The sequence below is a fragment of the Dermacentor albipictus genome, unplaced genomic scaffold, assembly GCF_038994185.2.
Source record: "Dermacentor albipictus isolate Rhodes 1998 colony unplaced genomic scaffold, USDA_Dalb.pri_finalv2 scaffold_83, whole genome shotgun sequence".
NCBI classification, from domain to species: domain Eukaryota; kingdom Metazoa; phylum Arthropoda; class Arachnida; order Ixodida; family Ixodidae; genus Dermacentor; species Dermacentor albipictus.
The window spans coordinates 280574-292348 of NW_027225637.1; the positions used below are offsets into that span (position 1 = coordinate 280574).

At 44.5% G+C, this 11775-nt stretch overlaps 1 long non-coding RNA gene across 1 annotated transcript; it reads left to right on the forward strand.

The window, feature by feature from the left end:
* Window positions 1-220: 220 nt before the first annotated feature.
* On the forward strand, window positions 221-3404 carry LOC139053229 (uncharacterized). The gene is made up of 3 exons (XR_011510329.1): window positions 221-472; window positions 1107-1169; window positions 3184-3404. It is a non-coding gene; the product is annotated as an uncharacterized lncRNA (long non-coding RNA).
* The last annotated feature ends 8371 nt before the right edge of the window (window positions 3405-11775 follow it).

Here is an 11775-nt window from a genome sequence, read left to right on the forward strand (position 1 = left end):
CAAGGGCGTGTTATTGTTTTCCATACAGGGCGCGCACACGACGCCTGGAAACCATTCTATGCTCGCGCAGCAGCAGGAGCGAAATGCCGGTGTTGCACAGCGGTTTCACAGAGCCACCGCGCTGCGATCACTTCGGCGGTGTAATCCAAATTTGTCGGACATCTCATTCTGTGCTGGAAACACTGGGAGGCAGGAAGTTTGAAAAAAACGGCCACTCCCGCCCGCAATGTCTCGGTCGTGGGTTCGTTAGCCAGTTGTTGAAGCCGCTCTGTACATTTATACTGGATATTAACTGGAGTCATTTAGCTGTGCTGATGCTGTTTGCCGTGTGTTTTGCATCAGTGCTTCGTGACATCGGCTGTATTGCGTGTTTTCGCCGACGGCTTACTACCACAATGGCGGGATCTGCGTTCGCCGCCTTCGTGTCTCGGTGCATCTTTGTACGTCGCACGTTCGGATAACACTTTTTCCGGTAAGTGAAATACATTGCGCTTCGTTTTTCGTCAACAATGCGAATATATTTAGGTGTTAGCCGCGGCAATTCTTGATATATGGGCTCTTCTGCCCTGCGAGTTTTCGTCATTACTTTTATACGAGGGTTCTGCATGTGTTCAGCCGTTCAGCACTACCGCGCTCCACGACTTCCGCAACAACAGTCAGAACTTTACCCTGGTTGTTAGGCTGTGGTTAACGTAGCACGAGCCAACCGAAAGGAGTGCATTCGAAGATGACGCGCTGGCTGTAATGCTGAACCAGACTGAACTCGCCTTATTTTGTGTCCTTTTGTACTTACGTGTGCGCGCGTGTGTCAGTGACTATGCAGTTTGTAGCTATCCCACTTTATAGCAAAACAAAAAATATAACTGCAATGTTTACTTCATCTATACACTTCCAAATTAAATCGTCTGCTGATGTACAAATTTCACTTGTTTTGTTCTAAATAAGCAGCAAAACCTTTAACCTAGTAGGTGCTTCATCTGGCAGGGAAATCACGACAGCTTGGCATTTATTAATCAATGACTGTGACTGGGTCACCTTATGTGTAATTGCAAATCTGCCTTTCAACTGACTTGATGCTATCTTATTTTGTCCCTTTCATTCTATAGACGGCTGGACATCCTTCTTGTACCTTGGCGCTAGCTGGATGACGGGACCTCATCATGATCAGTGTAAGCCAATGTACTGTACCCTCTCTGGTCCTCCCAGTGCTTTTTATGTGGCTTAAGGCCAGGGAGCGCTTCGTGGTAAAATAGCAAGTTGGTGTCTCACCAACGGCCATTTTTTAGCTCTGGTCCATTATAAGCTGCCACTATTATAACCAATTTCTCAGTGCCAGTGTACATACACAGTTCTACTAATAATTAGTTACCCCAAGCCTTACAAAATTTACCTGTAGGTAGTCATTGCTATGTAAGAACTCACAAATTAACTCTGCTTTGTCATAGAAGTATTCCATACATGAGTAAAAATTTTCTACAACAGTGTACATTACACCTTGCTTCCCTAATGCACAAATGTATTCAAGCCAGTATTTGATTAGTTTGGTATTCTAAATGTTTTCTGTGTGATTTAGTTTCTTTACAGGAACTTACTGTACAGCATCATCAAGCAGTCTTATTTAAGATTTATGTGTGCTGTAAAAGGTGTGCTTTGCCGCTAGAATTGATAAAACATGGGCCAAGGCTTCCATACAAGGACAAACTTCAATTTCGTTCTACCACCACGAGCACTTGGCTGGTGCTTGCAAAATGAATCACATCAAGTAGCTTGTGCCAGACTGTTTTTTAACCTTATTTTGAGGAGATCACAAAGTGATCTGTGGATGCGCCTGCGTCTGAGATATAGATTGCGCTTCAACATATGTCCGTGTAGAACAGGCATGATGCTGAGGGTTCCAGCAGTTTGCAGAGGTGCTTTTAAAATTTTGTCATGACTGCAATTTTACCTGTGCTGTTTTTTATCACCTATTTCAATAATATCATTGGATGTGTTATCAGAATTTATCAATCTATTTGCCCTGGCCCATTAGCCTGCCACATTTGCCTCTTCACTAGGTGGGCAATTATTCTGCATGGACCATTACTTGAATACACCTTTTTGTGTGCAGTAGCTTCTCAGTTGCAAGTCAGCATAGATGCTCAGAATTACCTGAGAGTATAGATACACTGATAATTTGCCACCTATACGAATCACTTCGCACTTTCTCACGCAAACAGCATGTTAACACTTCCAAGTCAGCGGGCAATGTTATCGTTTGATCACATCATGAGATACTTTCAACTTTGTATGAAGATGTTGCATCATTTGTGTGAGGTATTGCCCGAAGCCAATTAGGGTCACTTGAAAATATATCAACAAAAGTGATTGATCCAGCTAGGAGTGTTACTTTGGAACACTACTTTATCACCAGTCCTCCTTTGCATGCTACCTGCTTACTCTGTACTGTGTCATGTTTAAGTTTGAAAGAAAGGCAACAGCTAGGCAGCGCAAAATGCCAAACTTGCTTTTAGTTCAACAATATAAGACGCTATTTAACTTAATTAAGTTAGTATATCATTTACCTGCAGAGTGAATTACTGTTTTAAACTGAATATATTTTGCAGGAAGCTTCTCAGACTTGTTTGACAGGTTGATAAGTGGCTTTTTAGCCACAAAACACCATACAATAATTTAAAGGCTGACTTTGACTCTGCTATGCAACTTAATGACTATATGCCAGGAACAAGGCCTCAGAAGGGGCGCTGGCTAACACTCCCAGTGTTCTACTAGGACACATAAATACCCAAGAAAGTGGATGGGAAAACGACGCCGCTGTAGCTCAATTGGTAGAGCATAGCACGCGAAATGCGAAGGTTGTGGGTTCAGTTCCCACCTGCGGTAAGGTGTTTTTTCATCCACTTTAATTTCCATTAATTTATCGTTTATTTAATTTATTAAGCACAAGTAATTTCCCCTATGTTGTCCTTGGTGTCAGTGTTTGTTGGCTTCTCATGATAGGTAATATACTAGTCATTTTAAACATCATCGCATACATACCTTAAGATACCCGTAATTTAAGAGAAAGGAATGCTTAAATTTATTTTTAATGTGAGCCAAACTTCTTACGTAGCACATATTGCTAATTGAAGTTCCAATTTCAACATTCCCATTTCCTCCCTCTCCCTTTTTTTCTGTTCTGTGCAGGTATTGCTTTCCTATGTCTACAAGAACCATCATGGGTGGCCTGTGACAGCAAGCTTTTGTGGGCAGCCAGTGCTCTCCTACGAAGGCTGGCCTACTCTGGCAGCGGCGGCAATCATCTTCAAGATTTATCGATGATCACCTTTGCTGCTATTTGTCACTCTTCTTAATTACACTTTCTGCATCTTTTCTAATCTATTAGGTAATAAAGTATGAGTATGTGACATGGTGTGAAGTTGATGCCTTGCTGCATTTTAGCTTGCAATCACCTTTTATGCCTGAAAAGCTCATCATGCAATTTATGAAAAAAGAAATAACAGCATATTATGATTTATCTTTCAGTATCTTGTAACATGCAACATACAAGGAATTCACTACTGGATGGTATGTCGAAGAACTGGCCATTATTTCTGCGTGATGCTGTGCAAGCATTTGGCGTTACCTTACAAGAGGCACCCGGAAAGTAAGTTACAATTTACTTTTAAATGAAGCATGGACATCAGAAAAAATATATTTATATTGCTAGTTAGAGTGGTTCAGAGTTTTTCCAGATGTGTACTATCCTTTATTTCTTAACTCATTGCAGCACAGTGTTCTGTTTCGTATACTGGTGTAAGGCTATTGTGCCCCCTGTAGCTGAAAGCAGGATATAATTTTTGCCTGAACTGCAGCATCACTGACAAAATTTTTCTTTGCTAGAAACTATTTCAATTTGGTGGAGACCCAGCAGGGCGAAGTTTTGTCAATAATGGTGTGTTTCACGCAGAGATGTTCTTGTTTAGGTCAATGAGTGAACATTGGAAGTATATCAGCATACAATACAGATCTTGTTTGATTTGCAAAATAATTCTGACAGGTGGCATTCAATTGATTGGTCTAATTAAAAAGCACAAATTGACCAATGAGGCTGTACTACACTATTCCCATGTTTCACATCTGGAAAAACTACCTCTGCATCACTCTATCCGACAATAAAAACTTTTCTTTTCTGATGTCCATGCCTCGTTTAAAATAAATTGTAACTGTGGGCAAACGTCGTGTTATTGTAAGAGCTGCCGCAAAAATTTGAGGGAATGTCTAATAAAAGTCTTCAGTTGTTCTTGTCAAGCTGTCCAATAGCCAACTTTTAGCGTAACGTTAGCAGAGCTAACTGAAGTACTTCTAGACGTCCATGGCTACAAAATGTCTTGATCAAGACAGCTACTAGGCTTTTGAATTAGCCGTTGAAGACATCTTTTAGACATCAAATAGCTGCTTGCGTGTTTCGTGGGTAGTCGCACAGTGTCCTCCAGAGAGACTGATTTCTCGTTCATAGCTACATGGTTACTTCTGCAAAGCTTTATTGTTTTATTGGTGCTGTACGGTGCCATACAGCAGGAGCTAAAAAAAATTCCATGTTTATGGAAGGATCTCTGAAGAACTGAGAAGAGAGAGCTGCGACCAATTTAGAGATTTGTTACTGTAGCTGGATTACATGCTTGCACAATTTAAGTATTTGGATTGAGATAAGACAACTCAGTACCATTATTGCCCTCACTTTTTGGATGGTGACATCAAGTGTAGCCTAAAGCACTCAGTCAATGAAACTGTGCTTGATAGGTGCATGCATTGCCAAATTGGAAAACTTGCGAGCTGGTGAGTCACCTCCACCAGTACTTGGGTCAATTCTGCATACGTATTGCTGCGTGTGTAATTCACTTTTCCAACTCGCGACGCATTCACGGACAACTTTTAAGAGTTAAAATGAGTGGTAATCGTTCTCTTGTCGAACATTACGGTGGTTTCAAGTTACTAAAGAGCGCAGAAGCGAATTTTACAACGTGTACAATGAAACTGTTGAGTACTTTGCGAACTCTATACACAATGTGATTTATAATAATCTGCTTGAAAAAGGCAATATGAGCGGCTATTTAACGCTATTTTAGAGAGCAGCGCGCGGACTACACGCTCCGACATTTTTTAGTTTCGGGCAGACAACTTTTGGAGCCAAGTGACCGATCAAAGCCTTGTGATATCACTGTCACTGTGTTAGCAAAAATCATCAACTAGACAAGACGAGACGGTCATTTGGGGAATCGCCAGTCCACGGGATTCTAGACAAGCAGTTCGTCACAACACAACAGCTGCCGTACTAGTTGCAACGCCGCACAGCCGCCCACCGCGTACCAGACGATGGATGGATGGATGGATGATTGTGGCTCAACCCTTTGAATAGGGTGGCGGCGACGCGCGCCACCTAGCCTTTAATCGTTCTGTATGCATGCATACCTATGTATTTACTCCTTTACTTTTGCGTTGATATTGTCCACTAATCAGATAGCGTCCGTTTAGTTATTTCTACCTGTTCAAAGTCTATTCTACTTTCACTGTCTTTAAAACCCAAGGCTTTGAATAGTTCCCCGTTAGATTCAACTGCAGGGTGAAGTTGTTTACAAGCAAGTATCAGGTGTTCCGCCGTTTCCTCCTCCTCTCTACACGCCTCGCATACCAAATCTATCTCCTGGTATCTGGCTCGGTACGTTTTTGTCCTCAGTACACCTGTCCTGGCTTCGAACAACAATGAGCTTCCCTTAGAGTTATCGTAAATATTTTCTTTGGCTATTTCCTGCTTAAACGTCCTGTATGTCTCCAATGCCGATTTGGTTTGCATCTCTGTACTCCACATACCCCTCTCTGCCTCCTTAACCTTTTTTTTGACAGATGATTCCTTACTTGTTCCCCCGCTACTGCCCAAGTATTTGCTTGTCAATTTTCTAGTTCGCTTCCTCCACCTCGTGTCAACATTCCTCGTGTTAAGTAATTGAAAACCTTCCTAGCCCACCGAATTTCCCCCATTTTTCTCAATCGCTCCTCAAAAGCTATCTTGCTACTAGCCTCTCTGCCCTCGAAAGAAGACCATCCCAGATCCCCCTGCACTTCAAGATTTGGTGTCTTGCCATGTGCTCCCAGAGCGAGCCTACCCACCCCACGTTGCCTAATTTCCAACTGTTGCCGGGTCTCTGTTCTAATACATAGAACCGCATTGGCAAAAGTCAGGCCTGGTACCATTACCCCCTTCCATATCCCTCGTACCTATTGTAGTTCCACAGTGCCCTACTCTTCATAATCGCTGCACTTCTGTTACCTTTGGTCGTTAGATATTTTTCGTACTCTGTCAGATACTCAATGCCATTATTTATCCACACCCCAAGGTACTTGTATTTATCGACTATCTCCAGCGTGGCCTCCTAATGCTCGCCGCAACTTTTTCTTTGCTAAACTTCAAGCCTAATCTGTCTCCTTCTGTACCACATATGTCCATTAATTCCTGCAGATCTTCTGCATTGTCAGCCATTAATACAATATCATCCGCGTACATCAGTCCTGGTATTGACTTTTCAATCAATTTTCCTTGCTTGAGAAATGATAGGTTGAAGCCGAGTCCGCTTTGCTGTATTTTGGCCTCTAGGCCTTGTAGGATGGATGGATGGATGTTATGAGCGTCCCCTTTGGAACGGGGCGGTGGCTTGCGCCACGAAGCTCTTGCTACTATGCTGCCTAATATCCTACCTAGGTTAACCCATGAGAAAAAAAAAACACACTATGAACTACCACGTCCAAATTTTCTGATACCCTATTGCGAACTGTGCTTTTGTACGGCTCCGTCCTTTGTCGTTTCCCTACTTTTCTTCCACCATCCTCCAATCGCCTCTTACTGATGTCTATTGCGGACCTGTTTGCTTTACCACTGCTCCCGCTGAACCCAAGGGCTTCAAGGAGGCCAGTGGTGCCTAAATCGACCGCTGGATAGATGTCTTCACATTCTAATAAAATATGATCCGTCGTTTCCCTAGCTTTACCGCAGCAAGCACATGCTTCTTCTTCCTTTTTATATCTCGCTTTATACGTGCGTGTTCTAAGGCATCCCGATCTCGCTTCGAAGAGTAATGAGCTTCCCTTTGAGTTATCATAAATGGTTTCTTTCCTAATTTCGTTTTTTCCCCTTAAGTAGTTACTCATGGCAGGTTTCTTTTCCATTGCCGCCACCCATGAGATTAATTCAGCCTCTCTGACTCTCCGCTTGACCTTCTTTGTTGCTGTGCTGCCCACCCCACAGGCCGCATACTTGCTGGTAAGCTTCCTAGTTCTTTTCCTCCACTGTGAATCAATGCTTTGCCTGTACAGATACCTGAACACTCTCCCAGCACATTTACTTTCCTCCATATTCCTCAGCCGTTCTTCATACTCAATTTTACTGCGAGCTTCCCTCACTTCAAAACTAGTCCAGCCCATATCCCCTTGCACAGCTTCATTTGTAGTCTTCCCGTGAGCGCCCAATGCGAGGCGACCCACTGACCTTTGGTTCCCGTCGAGTCCTGATTGTACCCCTGATTTAAAGCAAACAACCGCATTTGCAAAAGTAAGTCCTGGAACCATTACCCCTTTCCACATACCTCGGAGGACCTCGTACCTATTGTATCCCCATAGCGCTCTGTGCTTCATTATGGCTGCATTTCTCTTCCCCTTGACTGTTATGGTTTTTTCCTGTGTTTCCATATATCCGTTGCCTTCGTTTATCCATATAACAAGGTATTTATATTCTGTTACCCAAAGTATTTCTTGGTCCTGTATCTCTACTGTCTGTTCACTGTTATCATTAAATACCATAACCCCTGATTTTCTAACACTAAATTTCAAACCTAAATTGTTGCCTTCCTGTCCACAGATATCAGCCAGACGTTGCAAATCACTTTGCTTGTTAGCGAGTACACAATGTCGTCCGCATAAAATAAACCTGGGAGTTGCTGCTCTATTACTGTACCTGCCTGTTTGTATGAGAGATTAAACCCGATATTACTTCCTTCTAGCGCCCTCTCCATCCTCACCATGTACATCATAAACAGCAGCGGGGATAAAGGGCACCCCTGCCTCAGTCCCTTGTTGATATGAACTTTCTCCGCGCTCCTCATCCCTTCCCATTCAACGCAAACAGTATTTTCTAGGTAAATCTCTTTCAAAAGCTGTATACAATCGTTACCTAAGCCTTCCGCTTCCAGAATATCCCACAAAATGCTGCGGTCTACGTTGTCGTATGCTCCTGTAATGTCCAAAAAGGCCACATACAACGGTCTGCTTTCTGCTTTTGATATTTCAATACACTGAGTAAGAACAAACAAGTTATCATCCAAACGCCTACCTATTCTAAAGCCATTCTGAAGCTCTCCCAAAATGTCATTATTTTCTGCGCATGCTTGAAGCTTTAATTTGATTGCCTGCATTGCTAGCCTGTATATTACCGATGTAATGGTCAACGGTCTATACGAGTGAATTCTGTCTTTCTCCCCCTTACCTTTATACATTAAATTCATTCTACTTTGTCGCCAACTGTCTGGTATTCGTCTATCTTTTAAACTTTTTTCAACTGCTTTCACGAGAGCTTCCTTACTTTTTGGTCCCAGTTCATTTATCAGCCTAACGGGAACCTCGTCTAGCCCTGTGGCTGTGCGCTTAGGAATTTTCTCTTCCGCTTTCTTCCAGTTTAAATTTGTAAGCACTAGCTCCTTTCCCCCTTGGGTCTCTTTCATGCTCTTTTTTTCTTCAAATACAACCTCGTCCTTGCCTTGGAAAGATTCGGCTGTTACTTTTTGGATGTAATTTATTGCTGCTTCTCCTTCCAGTCTGTTTTCATCTTCGTCTAGGATATGTTGTTGTATTGTTGTTGATTTCCTGCCTAATAATTTTATGTGATTCCAAAATATTCTAGGTGCGGCCTTCTTTTTCTCACGTATTTCTGACAACCAACTTTCACTTTCACCTTTTAATTTTGCTTGCACCAGTATTTGAACCATAGACTTTTTCTCCCGGTATATTTCCCATTTACCGGTTACTTCATCCTGTGGCAACTGCGCCTTCTTTGCCTGCCTGTGCTCTCGAGATGCTTTCTGTCTTTCGGCGATCTCTTCTCGTATCTCCTTGTTCCACCAGCTTTTCGGTTTCCCTTTTCCTTTCCAATGAACGTGTTGTTTCTCTTTCCGTATTTCTGTCGTTACTACACTTAGAAGCTCACCATATTCCCACCCCTTACTTGGCGACTTGCTAATTTCTTCCTCCACTCTAGTGACTATATTTGCTATTTGTTCAGCGTTCAAATTTGGGCTGGCCATTTTGCTTTCGTTGCTCTCTTTCCCAACTACATATCCCATTTTCGAAATGATGCGTTTATGGTCACTCCCTATGCTGCTAAACCCTTCCTCATCGATGACCATTTCTCTCAACTTATCCTGAATTCCTTCTGTCATCAGACAGTAATCAATGGTCGATTGCCGGTTTCCCACTTCCCACGTGATCTGTCCTTCACACTTAGGCCCTGTATTCTCGATCACGAGGTTATGTTGCTCGCAAAGGTCTAGCATTAACTTCCCGTTATTGTCGGTATAGCCGTCTAAATCCTGTATGTGGGCATTCATGCCACCTAATAGGACTATCTCAGCACCATTCCCGAAACCCCTAATATCAGCGCTTATGCATTCCACTAACTCTTTATTCTTCTCTGTGCAATTTATTCCGGTCCACAAATACGTAACTCCAAGCCAAGTTTCTTTCCCACTCATTGTACCTGATAACCAAAGATGCTCTTGACATTGTGAATTTACTCTTTTCCATTTGGCTCCCTGATGGATGAGCATTCCGACTCCCCCTCCCTTTCTTTCCGACTTAGTTCTGTTGCACCCTTCCCATACATAATTCTCAATAACTGGCGGCTCTTCTAAGTCTCTAAGGTGCGTTTCTGTAACCGCATACACCCCTATTTGTTCTCTATGTAACTGCTCCTCAATCTCTGTCCACTTTTCCTTTCTTCTGCCGCCCTGCATGTTTATGTAGCCTATTGCATGGCGAGCTCTTGTTCTTGCTTTCCTCCTTTTTCTCTTATCGACGGCGATGCTCTTCTGCTGTTCCCCTAGGGGACCTTCTTTATTACTACCTACTCTGACCTCCCGAGCGCCCGCGGGCGCCCTAAAGAAGCAACAGCGCGACCCCCAAGCCGCCAGCCCACTTCTCGTGCTAGCCTGTAATTGAAGTGGATCCCATCTCGTTTAAAACCACCACAACTTCTCACTTCCCTGTTTACTTCGACAACCTCGAAGCCTTTCTCTCGGCTCATTTTCCATATTGCCTCATTGGCAGCCATTACGGCTCTTTGTACGTGACTGTCACGCACAGGCACCTCCGGCACCGTGCACACCACGATCTGCACCTGAGGGGATAGCTCGCGCAAGTCGTCCACCCCCTTCGCCAAGCGCTGGGCTAGTCCTGGCCCTTTCCTGTTCAGGACGTCATTTAGCCCACCTGCTACTACGACAAGGTTGCGCACGTGGGCATTTTCCGTGAGCTTTTCTTTTGCTCGCTCCATGACAGAACCCAGTGTCTGCCCTGGAAATGTCCCTACCGCCACTCTTTTGTCGCCTTTCACCCTCTCCACAATTGCTTTTGAGCACCCAGCCATGTTGGAGTCGCCAGCGATAATCACCCTTTCACTCTCTCCTACCTCTCCCTGCTTCCCGGCTTCCTGTGGCTGCAGCGTCGCCTCCCGCGGGGCGTGTTGCGCTGCTTCGCTATAACTACGCCGATTCACCGGCGGCGAGCTGACTACCGCTTGCCCTGCCACCCTGCCCCCGACTTCGCATGTAGGGTCTACCCTACTTTCGGTGCTTTTGTCTCCGGCTTGGTGTCCCGACCCATCATTCTCCGCTGCGCGCATCTCAAGCGCATCGAGACGCCTATGCAGTTCTACTCTCCTTTCCTTCTCTTCTCCAAGCTCGGCCACGGTTCTTACTAATTGCGCGGCCTGCACCGCTTCCACCTTGACCAACTCGGCGACTTTCGCCTGCAAAGCTAACCGCCTCTCCCGCTCCTCCTTCAGGTCTGCTTTCAGTTCCTCGAACTTGGCTGTCCAATTTCCTTCCAGTTTTTGGACTGCTTCCCTGACCTTTTCGCACAGCCTGCACGTAAAGCTAGACTCTTCCGCGTCTGCTAAGCTCTGGAAACTGGTCTCGTCGAGGGAGCACTAGCGCAGGCACTCGTCGCACTGCACTTGCTCCGCATCCCCCGCGGCCTTCCCTTTGTTTGGTTTCATCGCTAGGCCTACTTCCTCAGGCTCAACGAACACGTCCGCCAAATCACTTCGAAGAGCTAGCTGAGATAGTTACATACGCCTATCAAACAGGTCCCGCCTAGCACCCAGGCCCAACGAGGGAAACCGCCAGACCCAGACAAAGCCGGCACGTTTACCACGCTAACCACGAATTCAAAATTTGCGCCCCCGCTCCATGCAAAACAAAACTCTTCAAAAACATCAGCCAACAAGAAGAAAAAAAAGACCACCTAGCCACGAACGAAGTCGCTAAAGCCTCGACACAGGAGCGTCCGCACGCCCAATTACTATTTAAATACAAAAAAACAGCTAATAAAAACAGAAGCAAGCTCAAAGCATGCACAAAAACTTATGATTTCGTCGTCGCCACGGAGCCCCGAAACGCACGTCCATCCGCCACAAAATCCAAGCATTGAGCCAGGTACAGGTTATAAAAGCGCCACCTACGGCCGTCGGTTGAACGA